Source organism: Arvicanthis niloticus, chromosome 10 (assembly GCF_011762505.2).
Source record: "Arvicanthis niloticus isolate mArvNil1 chromosome 10, mArvNil1.pat.X, whole genome shotgun sequence".
In the NCBI taxonomy this organism is placed as follows: domain Eukaryota; kingdom Metazoa; phylum Chordata; class Mammalia; order Rodentia; family Muridae; genus Arvicanthis; species Arvicanthis niloticus.
In genome coordinates, this window is record NC_047667.1 from 12,522,847 (window position 1) to 12,541,644 (window position 18,798).

The window sequence follows — 18,798 nt, forward strand, 5'->3', positions numbered from 1 at the left end:
TCCCTTCACAGATCCAAGGCGTGTTGACTTTGACCCCTCAGTGCATACTTAAAATTGCAATTAGTTCTGAACTCTATACATGATTATTTCCCCTGAATACATGTAATCCCATTATAAATATTTAATTTGGAAATTAGGGAAGTGGGTGATTGAGAGTATCTGATAGTAAAATGTACTGTAATAGAGTTTACAGAAAGCAGTCTGTTTCTCCTTCTCACAATATTTTATTTTTATGTCTATGGCTGATCACAGAAAATGAAAACAAGGATATTGTAGAGCTGTTAAACCATGGAGAGGTCACAGAACAATGAATATATGACCAGCTCCTGAAAAGAAAATTCTCACAATTCATTAATTGAACAATTACATGTGCATACCCAGAAGAGTTACACTCCATATAAAGGAATTTACTGAGCTTGGAATTTTTTACTGGACTAATTGTTGAAGGACTTCCTGAACACAAAGATGTCCACAAACATGTATACCTCATGGTGGCTGCTTTTCTTCCAATACATGAATACCAGCAAGACAATACAAGGCTATGGAGAAGTAAAAACATTTGGGCCACATAAAGAACAAGATAATTACCCAGAAACCAACCTGAAAACAGAAAATCAAGCAATTCTTTAGAACAATGAAATTTTTAAAATTATATATTTAGTGATATATTGGAAAGGAAAGGCATCTAGACAAACCCAGAGATAAGCCACAAACAGTGTGTGAATTTTCATAAAACAAATAAAGTACAATTTAAAGAAGCAGACTCTGAAGTTGGAGAACATATTTTTAAAAAGAAAAAAATCTAATAGGGGTCCAGGAAAATAGATTAACTGTCTTTTGGCTTCTACATATATGCTTTGTCATGGGCACATTCATACAAAACACACACAAATCACACAAACACACACACATACACCATACACACACACAAATTTACTGAAAAGATACAACAGAGTTCAAAGGCATGGTTGGAGAAGCTATATCCTTCTCCCAAATAAATCACTTTAAACTATTGATGTAGAATATGAAAACTTATCCAATGATGGAAGACTATGGAAAGTAATGGTATGAGAATATCCATCCTACTGAAGATGTCAGCTGCACTGCAATTGAGTAAATAGTGGGTTTTTTTCAAAACAATGAAATTATAAAACTAGGCTAAGTATGTTGTTCAATTAGTAGCCTAGCATGCAAAGAGCACTGGGTTCCATCTCTAGCACCACATACACCAGGCATGGTGGCACATGTGATCCCAGTACCAGGGAGGCAGAGGTAGAAGGATCAGAAATTCAAGGTAAGTCTCAACTACATAATAGATTTAAGGCTAGCATAGTCTACATGTTTTCTTTCTCAATTAACTAAACTAGTCCACTTACTCACTCACACACCCAGTAATCAAACAAATTAATAAAATAAAACAGATTTTTAAAAAAAAATTCTAAAATATATGTGACATCTTAAGGGACCCACACTGTGAAAGTGACTAATGGTAAAGTTGTCTCACTTCCTGATTCAAAATGTAAAATAAAACTATCAAGAGTGTCTGGAACCAGCTTGATTTCTCTATTTCCTGTGGCCAGTGTGCTTGATGTCTACAGCAATACAGTCTCACCACCATCAGTGTATTTCTAGTGGGCAACTAAGAGTAATGGAAATAGGTTGTGTTGGTTTGTGCTCTCTGGGAGCAGCCTACCAACACAAAGAGGGGTATAGCACACAAGGGACATTGCCTTGTGCATAGTAATTCCAACTAAACTACTCTAAAGTGCATTTTAAAGAGGTTTATAAAATAGCAGGGTTCCATCTGGTTCTACGTTGGAAGGGCAGAATGTGGCATCAGATCCCCAGGAACTGAAGTTATAGGCTTGCCACCATTTGGAAAATAAAATCCAGGATCTATTTAAGGTCAGCTCTTGTTTCTAATGACTGAAACTCTTTCCAGGTCCCATGTTTATGTTTTAAAAATAGGCCTTTTGTTTTAACTGGAAAGTATACTTGTTTGTTGCTCCCATTAAAATTGGATTTTTTTCAGGGCTGGGAAGATGGCTCAGTGATTAAGAGGTAAGTAAGAGTGGTTAAGTGGTTAAGAGTGGCCGATCCTGCTGAGCACCAGGCTTGGATCCTGTATTCAACCCGGTGGCTCACAGTCACCTGTATCTACAGTTCCAGAGGAATCGAACTCCCACTTCTTCAGGCTCCACACAAGCACATGGTGCACCAATAACACATGTAGACTAGACTACCATAGACATTAAATAAATATTAAGTATTCAAAAGCACTTTAAGAGATTGAATTTCCTCTATCTATCAAAACTATAAATGGTAAAAGACTATCAAAAGTTTAAACCCTTATAATTATATTGTTAAAGTTTCATTTAGCTAATTTTATCTTTCCACTTTTTATGTTTATCTCCAAAATATTTCAAAAATATGTCCAAAAAATAAATATAATAATGAAGGAATTTTGCAACCATGGACTAACACTTTTTTTCTGTTTGTTGTTGAAATGGACTTGGCTGGTTTTTTGACAATTACAAAGATTTTTGAGTCTATAAAACATATTGACTACCTCATCTTAATTTTGCTCTTTGGTTTCATTTGCTGAAGGAGGGAGACCATCTGTTATGAATACCTTCTCCCCTAGAGCTCAAACCAGCTGTGCATTTTCACACAACTAAAAATTTAACAAATTCTCAACTAGAACTTTTATAAATCCTTTCCCCAGATACCATACTGACACTTGGATAGTTTGGATACAAATTTCTGAAACATGTTGACATTTATTTTCTGAATGTTGATCTACTTCAGTTTGTACTTCTCTTGATATAGCAAAAATTACTATCCTGGATGCACAGTGGAGTGTTATTTTATATATAAATAGAGGTGTGCACCTAAGTTTGTCTCAAGTTTTAAAAATATTTTACATTTACTTTATATACAAATATTTTATGGAGTTATTTTCTGCTCATGTCATGCTCACACAGGAGCAGGCAGCAGACTTGTCATGCTTCATCTCCATACAAAAAGCAGAGAGAGAAAACAAAACCAAACAAAATAAATTAAACAAAACCAGAAAGTATGCCCAGTCTATGAAACCTCAAAGCCCACTCCCCAGGAAGCCCGTCCTTCTGTTCTAAGGCTTCAGAATCTAAAGATTCTACAGTTTTCCCAAATACCATTCGCCATTGGGGGTCAAGTACTTTCCCCCATGAACCTGTACAGAACATTTTCAAATTTAAACACAGTACCTGCATACACTCATTGATTTCACTAGACATTTGTTTAAATCTTTTGAACTTTTAATTGCTTATGCCTTTTTAATTATTATTTTCTGATTAGTACTTAAGTCTTCTGTTCACATCCACCTCCTGCTTTCCTTGATGCTCAAACCTTAAGGCATTCTCTCCTATAGAACAGTTTATAACAAATTCATTCAAAATGAATTCTAATATTTGATGTGCAAAGCTGGCACAGCTGTTATTAGCAAGCTTACAATCATCATGGCAAAATTCAGGATCCACAGTTCATTAAAAAAAAAACCTTATTTTTGTCTCATAGTTCGTAATGTCCCATCTTATATTTCTTAGCCTTGTTATTGGTTGGGAACAAATTCTTAGCAGAAGTGATCTTATTATGAGAAGGGTGTGAAGAAAGAGCAGAGGAAGGGACAGCTGTCTGCAAAATTCTTGAGTCCTTCATCCCTTTCCTGTGAAAACCTCTCAAGGTGGATGACTTCCTTAGAATCTTCACCTTTCACAATGTGAACACTGCCATTAAAATATGAACTTTCAGTTGATGGCTCAGCAACTACGGTCTGTTTTTGCAGACCATAGTTTGGTGCCCATCACCAACGTTAGGCAGCTCACACCACCTGTAACTATCTCCAAAGGATCTGATGCCCTCTTCAAGCTTCTGTGAGCACATACACAAAGGTGCATATCTACACATATATGCATGATACACATACTCCTACACAGATACATAAATATATGTAAAATAAAATCTTAAAAATAATTTTAAGCTGGGTATTGGTAGTTCAGGGCTTTAATTTAAGCACTTGGAAGACAGAGGCAAGCAGATTTCTCCGAGTTTGAGACTATCTTGGTCTACAGAGTGAGTTCCAGGATAGCCAAGGCTATCCTGGAACCTTGCCTCAAAACCACAAACAAACAAACTTTAAACTAGTAATTTAGTGGGGGTTTTTGATAAAAAGAGGTAGTATTCTTATTCAGTGATTTTACCAAAAGTAAGAATAAAGCCTTGGGATCAAATGATTTAGGTAAAAATTTTTCTCACAGATTATACAAAGTCTGAGTCCCTTATGAATGTGTAGACATACCTATTATTTTTGCTACTCTTTTGCTTCAAAGGTCAATCAATGCTTCACTGGCAAACTTTATCTGCTCTGGTCAGGAAAGTAGTTTGTGGAGGGCAGTTTTTGCAGTCTTATCTTCATGAATGAATATTCTTTTCTTTCTATCTGATGCATTTCCCTTGTCTTCCCGTGTTTATCAGAAACACAAAAAGACAGAGAAATATCAGTCTTGTGACATCTTGACCTAGTTGCCTTTAGCACCATACACAGATACTTTACAGCATAGAGTGGAGATAATTCATGTCAGTTCAAGGTGTCAGTCATTTTATAGAACTAATTATTTCAGCAGTTTCACATGGAAGATATGTAGGTAGGTTCAGGTGGGAAAAATTACCCTGTCCCTCAAACAATGCTTTAGCATCAATTATTAAATCCTTTGTAAATACAATTATATTTAAGGCTTAGTCAATAAACCCACTACTTTATGAAAAATAGGGGATAGATGGAAGAAGCTGAAGGGGATGGGAACCCCATGGAAGAACAACAGTATCAATTGACTTAGACCCCTGGGATCTCCCAAAGACTAAGCCACAAACCAAAGAGCATATGGGCTGGTTCATGGCCCCCAGCACATATGTGTAGAGGACTACTTTGTCTGGCCTCAGTGGGAAAAGATGTGTGCAATCTGTACAGACTTGAGACCCCAGGGAAGGGTGATGTGTAGGGGATGAGGAGGAGGTGGGAAAGTGGATGAGGAGGATGGGTGGTGTGTGTTAGGGTGCACCCTCTCAGAGGTAAAGGAAAGGGGGGATGGGATGAAGAACTCTTGGAGAGAGGACCAGGAAGAGGGGGCAACATTTGAAATGTAAATAAATAAAAGCAATTTTAAAAAGAATATTCTCAAAAGAAAATTTACTTAGTCAAGTGGGTGCATACAGACTTGAGTTTTCCAGGTTGGTAGCCAGGTCTGAGGGAAAAGAAAGGAAGTGGATTAGCTCCCTTCTTCCATGCTGTGGCACAATACAGGACAGAAGCAATTTCAAGATGATTTACTTTGGCTTCCAGTTTGGACAGGGAAGCCATGCTGGCAGCAGCTGCCACGCTGCACTCCCAGGCTGAAAATAGAGAAGAGTAATGTGGCGCTCAGCTAGCATTTGCTTTTGATTCAGTTTGGACACTCAGTCTACAAAACCGTGGCCCCCCACATCCAGGATGGGTCTTTTCAGCACCGTTAACTCAGTCTGAGAATTTCCTTATAAACACACCAAGGAGTATGCATCCATGGCAATTCTAAGTCTTCAAGTTGACAGTGTAGATTAACCTTCGTTGGAGGTGAAGAACCAGAGCTGGGCCATTTCCTCCAGGCCTCGGTAATTACAAACTCAATCAGCACATGCTCCTAAGAGGGAAGGGTGTGTGCTCTGCAAGAATATTGACAGATTAAGTTACACAAATGACTCTCTGTGAGCAAATTGTGCCTTAGTAAATTTATCATGTTGTAGCAAACACCATTATTAACATGGGAGGAAATGTCATCAGAATACCCATGAAGAAAGGTTAGAAAGAGGCTGTTGTTTCAATAATACCAGAGATACACTGAAGCTTCGGGAATAAAGGATTTTTAACCTGTTTTGTATTTTGTATTGCTCTATCTCTCCTTGTTGAGAGTGCCAGGATCCATAGGATTATAATTACCATATGAATGTATAAGGGTGTATTTGAGAATTGTATTCTGAGTAAGTTCCAAATGTAACGTGGGTTGGATAGTATGTTCAGTTGGTTAAGTGCTTGTCATATAAGCATGAGTATCTCAGTTCTGATCTGTAGAAAGCAAGTAAGGCAGGACAAGGCAGCTTGTAACTGTAGTTCCAGCATTAGGAGTGAGTGATTGTTGATCCTGGGGACAAGCTGGCCACCACTCTAGGTATGCAGGTGAGATACAGATTCGCTGAAAGATGGTCTCAAAACAAGATGTAGCAGGATTGGCAAAGATGAGCAATGTTGACTTCTGACCTCTGTATAGCTACACACAGTTATTCTGAACATATATACATGCACAGCCCCATACAAATATACATGGAGCACATACTTTATAATCTGAAGAAACAGGAACACAAAGTATAGAAACTTCATGTAATTGTTGTGTGTAGTTTTATGCTACTGCCTTTGCTCCAGGACCGGCTGAGGTACCAGCTCCCACCCGGCTTCATTTTTGCTCTATCTGCCTATCTGCTTTTGATCGGGGAGCTGGCTACACTACAATCCTTCTCCAGGACCCTTGAGTCTACAGATAAAAGACACACACACACAGTTTGTTCTTTTACAATTTGCCTTCTTGTCACAATTTCTGGGCATTACTATCTCCTGCCTGGAAAATCATGCCCTTATCAATTTATTAACTCATTCTCTTCCAGAAGCCCTAAATTAAGTGGCTCAACCCTTCTGGCTTCTGCCAAACATCTATGACTACCAGCCTGTAGTAGTGGCCTCAGGCCCTGGCTCCTCCTAAGATCTGACATGACTGCTGAGTTCTTCTAGTTCCAAAGCATGGCAAGAAAAATTCCTCTCCTTCCTCCAGCTGTTCTGTCTGCCTCTGGGGACCTGTAAGTTTCTCTTCTACCTTCAGCTCAGCAATTGGTCCACAGCTTTCATTACTGACAAATCAAGAACCAATTGGGGAACAGGACCTTAGCATCAGAACCTCCACTTACAACTCCTTGTGTGATTGAACTAGAGTATCAACAAGACATCACCCAAGGTCTACTCCTATACTGTAACTTGGGTTGAAATAATACTGTTTTGCTTTACTGTAAAAGTTTAAAATTTTCCAAGTAGATTTAAAAGAATTGGCTTTCTAATATAAACAGGGAACACTCTAGGTACATTTGTGAATATTAGCAATTATATTATACAGTTAAACATTTTATGCCGCATATTATGAAAATTAAAACAAAAATTCTAGTTTTAGTATAATTTTGTTAAGTGTAAAATAAATCATACACATCAAGCCTTGAGCACAAGTTTCTGGAATATGAAATTCTGTTTGTTGGTCAGGACTAAAAGTCAAATAGAAAGGCTCCCTGCTAGAACTGAATTACTGTAAACTCTTTCACATGCAGAATAATTTGCTTTACTGTTCATAGTGAAAAGGAATACAGAACTAACAGTCAGCCAATCAAATACAAGCTTAATACTAAGATCCGTAACCCCAGGTGGACTGAATAGTGAGAAGCAAAAGTGGTGGAATATATATATATATATATATACATATATATATATATATATGTATATATATATATATATATATATATATATATATATATATATATCCTCTTAGCATGAATATTAAATTCTGTATGAGATAGCCAAGGAGATATTTTGGGTGAATATTAAGAAATGTAGATAAATCTATCTTTAAACATAATAGTATTGAAAGTAAAAAAGGCACTTTAATAAATACAATCTCAGATCTGGAGAAATGGCTCAGAATATATCCTGTTTTCACAGAAGACTGCAGTTAGGTTCCTGGAAGCTGCCTGGAGGACTCATATTGGCCTGAATTCTAGCTCCAGTGGGTTTCCTCTACCTCTGAAGACACCTGCAGTCACATGCACACACTCAAAATCACACATGCACACACTGATGCAACCATATATTTTCTAGTATGAAATATTAAGATTATATGGAGCATCATCAGATCTAATTATGGTCTGGTACTGAAGGTTCTCAGAGGCCCACTCATCTTAATTTAAACCACATCATTTTGTCACAAACCCCTGCATAAAGCAAAGCTGAAAGGGTCACAAACTAAAAATATCATGCCAATTTCTATCTCAGCATGGCCATCTGACATCGACATAGGAGCAAGGTAGTTAATTAATCTCTCAGAGAATTAATCTCTAGTTTCATCTCGTATAAAATACAGCCAGCAGCATTTCAAGTTCAGGCTTGTGTTGAGTGTAAAATAATTGTCACATTGCTTAATATACAATGCATTGGTTATTCATAAATAGCCACAACTGTGCAAAATGTTGGGGTTTGTGTGGTTTTCTTCAGATTTGTGGAGAAGTCAGCCTGAGTTCATGCAGATGGATCATTACTTTCACATTTCCCCTCAGCTCACATTTATACTTTGTGCATGATTTCCATATGTAAATGTCTTGCTTTGACATTTGACAATCGATGCATCCATCAAGGGAAAATGTTTCCTTCACTTCATGGAGGTTAGTTTAAATACTTCCCTGATGACATGGGCTAGAGGTTATATCATGTAGCATTTTTGTAAGTACACAGAGTATAAGGTGAAACAACACAAACAACCAAGATCTGCCACTCAGGTGATGGAGTGCCAATCTAGCATGCAGGAGGCCTGATGTTTAATACCTGATACCACAGAAAGCAGGTGTGGTGGTATATACCTGCAATCCCAGCATTTGCAATGTAGAGGCAAGAGAATCAGAAGGACAATGTCATGGTTGGTCTTAGCCAGTTTCTGGCCAACCTGTGATACATGAATTAGTTGCTCAAAACAAAACAGAACGGTCCATGTAGAAATGTAAGTCACCAAAGACATTTCACCTTGATGCTTTTCACAAAATATTTGGAATTGTGGTTATTTTTCAAGGCTTATTTGAAGTTCTTTTAGCATGTTATCCAGTAAGACCATCTTAAATATATCCCACACTTGGCTGATCCTTAAAAATCAGTCATCTTAGAGAGCGAGCATATCACTCTGTTTAAAAAGAATATCATTTGAAGAACCTGATACTGTTTAAATAGGTCATAACACATCTTGTTCATATGTTTTTGTGTGTGTGATGTATGTGCATGTATATGCATATGTGTGTGTACCTATGACAGGATTCTTTTTTTTTTTTTTTTATTGTTCTATACCCTTATGTTGAGGCAGGCTTTTGTATTAAACCTGGAACTCAACTATTCAAGAAGGTTTTTTAGCTAGTAAGCGTCCAGGATCCATTTGTTTCCATCCTCAAGTGCTATGGTCACAGGCACAAGCTGCTGGGACCACTGTTTTCTGTGAGTGCTGGGGAACCAAACTGAGATCCACATTTATGTGCAATAAGCTCTTTACCAACTCACCCATACCTTCAGCCCCTACAATTAATCCTTAGAGAAAGGGAAGAATGCAGGACACAAACACAGTTAGCTATGTGTACAAGCAAGCATTTTTTTGGTCAGGATAGATTTAATGCCATTGGAAGTGACTTTGGTTGCCACATGACTCCATGTTCCTCTTTCAGTGTCTTCCCTGAGATGGTGGATTGTTCCTTCAAACTGTGGGCCAGAAAAACATTCTCCTCCCTTCAGTTGCTTTGATCAGTATTGCTCAGAGAGGAGGAGCATGTGGTCACGTGACATCCACAGTTACTGGCAACTACATTTTCTATGGCTGAAGGTCACAGTGAAGAGCATTACTGAAATACTTGGAAACAACTAGAGTAAAGAGCAAGTGCTGTGGTTTCAGTGATCTCAGAGGGGAAAGCATATGCATACCTTGATTTACAACTTTCATTCTTAGTTTCCCATGTGGAAATGAGTGGGAATTGTGGTACAAAGAATGTTGCCCTGGACATCTCTGTCTTCATCTGTATAAGGGGGTGAATTAATATACAACTCTAAATGACAAGAGGAACTGCACCTAATGTTTTGATGTGACAAAACATCTGACCAAACCAACCAATGGACAAAGGATTCATTCCTTCCTGTCTCACAGTTTTAGGGAACAAATCATCATGTCACGGACGGCACTGAAAGGGGAGCATGGGGTCACACAGCACCCACAATCAGGGATCGGGAAGGTGAATGTGGGTATTCAGCTTGTCTTTCCCTTCTCAGTCAGTCCAGGATCACCGTCCATGGAAAGGTGCTACCCTCATTTACGTCTCTATGGCTCTTTTAGATCATTCTATGAGCTCCCTTTCTGAGATAGGCCAAGAGGTTTGTCTCCTAGGCAATTCTAGATTTGCTCTAATTGACAACCGTTAACTATTATAGAAATTTTGGACCTGTGGCTTAGAACTTAATATGTCAAGATGAGAGATTTCAAGTGCATCATCTGAGAGTGCTATGCTTAATCCTGGGAATCAGAGTTGGAGAATGAGATCCGTGTATGAAAGGGCCAAGCATTGTATTGTTGCTGGCTTTTAAACTAAGTGAAGGGGAGAACACAGACCAAGGCACCAAAGTAACCCATCTTATGAGTACATATCCAGTATCTGTCGTGAGAAGAGTGTGTGTGTGGTTTCAACACATAGACCTATTATCCCTTAGAAAACTCCAAATTACCTTTATCATCTTCTATACCACACCATACTCCACACTCCATTCATCTCTAGTAATGACTATCCAAGTTTTAAATGGGCTGTTTTAGCTTTTACATGTGAGAGAAAAATAGGAATTCCTTGTTTTCCAATGCAGAATTTCTTATTTGCAGTGTGGTATCATCCAGTCCTATCTACTTTGTTGCAAATGATGGAATTTCAGTCTTCTTGTTGTTACTGTTCCTCCATAATATTTTAGTATGGAAGCTAAGGCGATTGGGCTTGTATTTACTCAGCCAGCATTGTAGTTCTTCTCTCTGTTTAAATGAAAGGGTAATATGAAGAGGGTGTTATGTATGCGTAAGAAGGATAAAAGCTGACTTCAGATCTTCTAGGGATAAAGATATATTATAGGTGGTTGTGAGCGGCCTATCGTAGGTGCTGGGAACCAAATTTTGGTCCTATGCAAGCTTTCTTAACTGCTGAAACATTTCTTCAGCCATGATTTTTTAATCTGACCAACAGAGTAGTAATATTTTTAACTCACATGAGTGATTTTCACAGAGCTTCCAGAGTTAAAATGTAGTACACTATATTCCAAGGAATATGAAGATCAGATAAGCTGTAATCTCACCAAGGAGGAAGAAATAGGTCTTGGTATAGTATGTTTCCATGAAGACCTGAAAAGAAGTGAGGGTAAATGATACTTTGGGCAGAAGATACACAGGAAAAGTAAATGTGTTTGTGAGTTAATACAGATGTAAGTGTCAAAACCACCAAGTATGAACTAAACTCTGTGAACTTCAAAGGAGACACAGCTTTCTGAGAATAAAATGTTTTCATAGTAGAGCCAAGCCAAACATCTGTGGGGCTCGTGAGGTGGCTCAGCAAGCAAAAGAGCTTGCTGTTAAGACTGGTGACCTGAGTTTAATCCCTGGAACCCACAAGAAAGAAATGGAATGGTCTCCTGCAAGTTGTCCTCTGTCCTCAACAGGTGCACCATGGTGCATGAGTTCTGTTGCATGCAAATAAACAACTGTAGTAAGTTTAAGGATTGTTAAATCTGTGAAATGAATTTATGAAGAAGTCCAGACAGATGGGTTAATTATTGCTAGGCTCTGTATAACTGAAATAATAATAAGACAGTGCAGCCACCAATGGGAGACAAATTAACATTTCAAATGCCATTATTTGATTTAACAGAAGTCTCCTTTTATACATCTTATAAGCATTTATGAATTTTTAGATATTTACATTTGCACTATGCTCTCATTGCATATATACATGCAGATTAAAATCATAGGAATTTAAGTAGAGTTTAGCCATTTTAAAAGTATAAATAGATAATTTACATAAACTCCCTGGAATACGCTATAATGTGTATTTTATAAAAACCAGTAGCTCACCAGATTCCATGCAGAATCCCCACAAAGCCTCAATTCCTACAAGGGATACACATGTTTCAGAGTCTTATACTGTAGCCTAGGCTATTCTGTAAGCCAGTGCCTTCCCATGAATGTCAGGATGTAGGAGTACATCACCATGTTCATCTGTACTGTTTACCTACCTGCCCTAACTTTAGTATAAATTTTTCTAAAGAGATACTTGAAAAAATAGGATGTTTCTCATGAGAGTTATGAAATCTGTCATGAGACAGAATAAACTGAACTTTCTGTAATGAGCCAGATTTCATTCATGTACTTGATGCTATTTTAGGAAGCATCCAATGATTAATAGTACTACTCATATCTTGGTGCACTCATACTGGAAAAGGATGCTGACTTATACAATTGACATTTTTCTTCACCTTTTAAATAATAGTTTCTGGACAAAGAAACTTGGCAATAAGGTATTTTTGATGTGATGGTAAAATATTAGAGCAAAACATTTGTCAACTTATATTTTCAAAGATTAGCCAGAAATGTGGGTGAGAAATCTCACATACAGGCTTGGGGTGCCTATAGAAAACAGTGTCCTTTGTGTTAAAATTCTAATGTAACTTCAGGAAATGTTGTATGTAAAGATTTATGTATTTGAGAACTTCTTCCTGTGACTGAAGACTTTTTATTCTATGATACTATTCTACTCTCTGCTTGCAATAATTTCTCCAGAAATTTTCTTTATATTCTTTTTTAAATGAAAATAAACTTATAATAATACATTAGTATGTGTGCAAGAGAGAAAAAGATAGTATGTGTTTGTGTGAGCATGTGTGTGTGTATGTGTGTGTTGTGTGTGTGTGTCCGTGTCTGTGTCTGTATGTGTGTGTGCCTACTGCATGTGTGGAGGTTGAAAAACAGCCCTCAGATGTTAGTCTTCCCCTCTGACCATGTGAATCTAGGGAGTTGTACTCAGGACAGTGCATCTTTACCTACCAATCCATATTACCGGACTTTGTTTTTATTTTCGTTATTAAACATATTCATAGTTAACAACTACAACAACAGCAAAAAGTAATGAAAATAGTTTAATGCTATAAAGCCAATAAATAATGACTAATACTAGATATTTAAAATAATATATTATAAGTTATTACCTAGACTGGAAGTGGCTTCATTATTTTTTGGCTGTTTCTTTCTGTAATCTTCGTCAGAAAGATTGTGATAGGCAGACTTTATGAGAAATAGAACATTTATTTAAGTAGTTTAAGTACTTTTTTCCCTGTTCTTGCTTCTTTTTTAAAAGGTTCTTACAAATTGCACATTATGTTTAGTAAATAGTCTGTAAGCTAATAACAAGTTATAAATGATCTATAATGAGAATCATACTTTTACTTTGGTTGGGACAGCCACTTTGTTTAATGGTAGAGCAGAATTGTTAGGAAGTGCTCATGGACCCAACAAAAACAGGTAACGTTTGTAACTGTGTAAATAACTGACCTGTAGAATATGACCACCATGGAAATGGTCATGCAAAGATTAAACCCATCACCCTCACATCTATGTATAAACTATCTACCTTACATTTATAAACATGGCTGCTAAAAAATGGATTTATTCAGTAAGAAAGATACCTGATCAATTTGGGGTCATTCCTTCAGGCAACAAACAATTTCAGCAAGCTTTCTGTCACCCTCCAAATCTGGGAGAGAATAATGAATTACTTACTTACTAGGTCCCAGGGCTTTAAAAATTAGAATCCTTCCCAGCCACAAATAAAGAAGAAAATAAAGAGGCAGCATTTTCATGTATTTCATGATTCTTCTGTTAGAAAATATATGGATATTTAATGAAATAAATCCTACTTTGTCAATTTTTAGGTAAGTACAGTCTCTGCTTGAGTCAATAGTTACTTTAGCTAAGAAACATTGGACTTTGGACTAACGAGCCTTGTTTTTCATTAAAGCAGATGGAAAGTCTCAGAACAAATTAGCTTTAAGGTTTTTACTCCGAGCTGCCGTCTATGACAACACTTTGTATTTCCTGAGTGAAGAATAAAGATGACAATTTAAAATAAGCTTTCTTGGGGGAGAGATAAGCTCTTGTCTCTAAGAAAACCAGGAGATGAGAAAACTCAATTCATGTCCAAGGTCAACAAGACATGGCAAGAAAGAAGAAGAACGTGGGAGTCAATCTGTATTAATGTTTCCGGTCTTGTACCATTTCAAGAAACCCTCAAGGAAGGGAGATAGAAAATGACATGGTAGGGAGCTGGAGAGAAGGCTCATTTGTTCACAGTATAAACTTATTCTTTAGAGGAATGTAGATCACTTTCCAGCACCCTTCACTTCACTGGAAGATAACAACCACCTGTAACTCCAGCTCCAGGGGATGGGATACCCTCTGTTGGTTTCAGTGGGTACCTGCAAACCCACAAACAGACCCATAAATGAAAAAATAATAGAGTTTATTCACTGAAAAAGTTTGTCTGGGCCTATAAAAGAATAGATATACACCATCTCTCATATGATTTGTGAGATAAATTTTGTTTCAGTAAGATTTGATTTGACATCGTCATAGGATAACATAATACTGTAAAGAAAGAATGCAAGGCTGGGTCTGGGTTGCAGATTGTAGAATATTTTTCAATCAAGCATGAAGCCCTCAGTTCCATGCTAGCACCTCTTTAAGACATAGTATGAGGGAACATGCCTGTGATAGAAGCACTTGGGAGGTGGATGCAGAGAGGATCAGATGTTCAGAGTAATCTTTGGTTATATACCAAGATGAAAGCCAGCCTGAGATATAAGAAACCCAGTCTAAAAAAAAAGAAGAAGAAGAAGTACATGAAAATCTTATGTGACTTTTGCTCACTTTTGCTGATGACATTCATGCAAACTGTTACCAAAGATCAGAAGCATATAGCAAATATTCCCAACACTATTAAGGTACTTCCCATGACCCTTTACAGAAAATAACAGCTTCATTTTGGCTTATAGAACTTATGCATCTCCAGAGACACAGTCTTCATTTCTACAAATTCATCATCTTGAGTGTTATAAGAACAGAATTATATAGTGGATAATTTTTGGATTGGCTTTCTCCATCAACATAATTATTTGAAGATGCAGCTATATCCTTGCATCAGTATTTTCTGGCCTTTTCATCCCTGAGTGGTACTCTTTGCCATATGCATAACACACTTTTAAGAATTTGCCTGTTGAAGCATATCTGTCATGCTTTTATTTACTTGTTATTAACACTCATTTAAATATTTCTATGTGCAGTCAAGCATTCCTATCTCTGAGATGAATGTTGGTACAACTGGTGAATGTATGGTAGAATATCTGTGCTTTGAGAGTTTGAAGTTAATCTGGAGGGTTTATATAATTTTGCATTCCACCAACACATTTAAATAGAATTTGTATCCTCTCAAAGATGGGTGGAGGTCTTCTGCTTAACTTAAATTATTGTTATATAATATGCAGCTTTAGTTTGCACTGATATTATGCCAAACACTGATGGTCCCATTTGCCTGTGGTTGGATGCTTTCTTTCTTGAAGACCCTCTCTATGGAATCTCTCAGTTCTTGTTGCTCTTTTCTTAATAAAACTCTTTCATATTATGCAATTTTGAGGTTTTTAACATATTATAATTTCTGATTGTGTGTGTGTGTGTGTGTGTGTGTGTGTGTGTGTGTGTGTGTGTGTGTTTGGTGTGTGTGTTTATAGCCAAGGAGGCAAGAGAGTGCTGTATACTTGGAGGCTGAAAGTACAGCTTTTTGTGATCCATCTAACAGGTACTTGTATCTGAGCTCCTGTCTATGACAAAGGAGCAATTACTTTTAACCAGTGAGCCATCTCTGCAGCTGAAGTTTGAGTTTCTTACCTGTTCTAGCCACAGAAGTACAATTTGAAACTCCTTTTGTATACATGGCAGTTTGTCTTTGTATTCTCTCTTTTAAAAAAAAAATAAAGATATATCTCACTTTTAATGATGTATGTGTATCTGAGTGGGTGTGTTCACACTGGTGCAGATTCTGGCAGTGACCAGAAGACATCAGATCCCACACAGCAAGAATTACAGGTGGTTGTACATTATAATCACATTAGGAACTAGATGCAGGGCTCCTGCAAGAGCTACAAGTTCTCCTAACTGCTGAACCATCTCTCCAGCCCCATCGTTTCTTCCTCTTAACAGTAACATAAGAAGAACAAAAGTTTTAATGCAGTAAATTCCAGTTCATCAAGATGCCTTTAATGGGCCTACTTTTGTCTTCTGGTCTAGGGACTTTATTTAGCTTTACTTCATGAAAATTCTCTTCACTTCGTTGTGTTTTCTCTTAATAGATTTGTGGTTACTTACTTTTCCTTCTTCAGTTGGTAAGTCTCTCCAACTTGTACTGAATGTTTTGTGATTTTTGTGAAAACTCATCAGATATGCTTTGTGGTTCTATTTTTTGGATCAATTTTATTGAGCTTTACAGATAAATAGCTCCATTTTATTCATTTTATTTATTGTTTTCTTACTTTCAGTTTCATTTATTTATGTTCTTATTTTTGTAACGCCCTCCTTTCACTTGTCTTGTGTTTATTTTATAATTCTTTTCCCACAATAATATTCTAAGGCTATGGATGAAATTATTGATTTGAACATTTTGCTTTTAGCTCATTGCATTAGCTACTCATTGCTTTGACGAAATAGCCAACAAAAGCTTATTAAAGAAAAAAAAAAAAGGCTTTACAGTGACTCACAGTTCAAGGGTGCAGTCCATCATAGGGGTATAGCCTGGTGTCAAAAGCAGTGGCATAACTGAGAGGAGTCTTGTCACATAGTTTGTACAGTCAGGAAGCAGAGGGGCAGACACAGAGAAAGAGAAACAGAGACTGGGAGACAGAGACAGATATAGACAAAGACAGAAAGATATAGAGATATAGAGAGAGACAGAGTGAGTCTGAGACAGAGACACAGAAACAGAGACTGAGAGAAATAGAGAGAGACAGAGAGTTTGCCTGGTATTCAACTTGATTACTCAGTTATCCTTTTTTTTTTATTCAGCACAAAACTCTTAATAGGATGTGCACCCAAATCTCAAATTCATAGCATGTCTGCTTTTTTGAGTTAAACCTCTTGAAAATCCCTTCATAGACAATGGGCTGGAAGTATGCATAAGTGACTCCAAATACAGCCAAGTTCACAACAAACAGAGAGCATCACACTGTACCCACAATACCTTGGGTTTTCACAAAATTTTTATATTCATTAATTGTGTATATTTATTCTTGTTTGTTTTCCTCTTTAACTGTTGTATTATTTAAGACTTTATGGTTTTAGTGTTCAAATGTCTGGAGATGTTTCTTCTATGTACTAGTCATGTATAAAAGCCCAGTATTGACAGTTCTTTCATTCCTTCAATCTAATAGCACACTCCTATTTTTAAAGCATCTTTATGTTGGCAAATATATATCTGCATTTTATTCAAAATTTAGTTTCTGTATAGCCCTAGACATCCTGGAACTTGCTTTGTAGACCAAGCTAGAGATCCACTTGTCTCTGTGCCCTAAGTGCTAGGATTGAAAGCATGCACTACCATACACAGGTTAATAAATAAGATCTATCTTATATAAAGGCTATGTTTAAAACTTCTGAAGATGGTGCTGGGGAGATGGTTAACTAGTTAAGTGTACTTGCTACTCTAGTAGAAAACTTGAGTTCCATTTCCATTACCTGCACCTGGGGATTCAGACCTGCCAGGACACCCAGATGCAGAAAATTGAATACTCTTTTCTGGCCTCTGCAGGCAACTACTCCTGTGTTCATATATATACACACAGACACATGATATGCATACATAGCATGTACAGAAATAAATAACAAAAATCCACTTTTAAAATGTCTTAGCTTTGTGGGAAACTTGTGTAATTCTGGCTTGATGTGGTGGCATTCACCAACAGCCTGAGATTTGGAAGGCTGAGCTAACATATTGTGGTCTTATCTCAAAATCTAAGGGATTGGGATTCGGCTCAGTGGAATTACCCTTGTGTAGCATGTCCAAGGTTCTTAGGTAAGTCACCAGCCCCACAAAAACCAAACTAGGAAAGGCTTGAGCGTCACTCTACTTTATCTGACCCTTAACTATGTCATGTAAGTGAATTTTGAGTCATGGGGTTCATCTCATCTGAAACCTTATGTTTACCAAAACAAATTTCTGTTAATTAAACACTACAATGTTGCTCAGTGGATCATATGAAATAGTAGATATTTTTCTGAGTTTTGAAGCAGGGCAAATGATGCTATCAAACAATGTTTTGTCATTCTAATGATCTACAAGAAATAGAATTAAAATATATTTCATGATGCATCTATTTAATGCTTTTTAGTATTTCAGACATTTTAAAAGTTGACTGATGGGCTTAGGAAAGTGGCTCAGTAAGTAAAATGAATGCTTCCCAAGGACAAGGACCTGGGACCAACCCTTATCACCATGTAACTTCCAGGTACTTTGCTGTCAGGCTAGAACGAGAGTGTCTGGGTAAGGGCAGCAAGGTTTCTTGGCCTTGGTGGCCAGACAGTCTAATAAAATCAGTCAGCTACAGGTTCTTTGAGAAACTACTTCAGAAAATAAAGTAGAGAAAGGATTGATAAAGACATCAGATGTCAAGGTCTGCACCCCTAAAATTATGCTAACTTTAAGAAACAATTTGAAGTTAGCAAAATAGCTTAGCAAGTTAAGATGCTTGCTTCTAAGCCTGACTGCATGATTTTGATCTCCACATAGTAGAGAATAGACTCCTGCAGGTTGTCTTCTGATTTCCATCTGTTT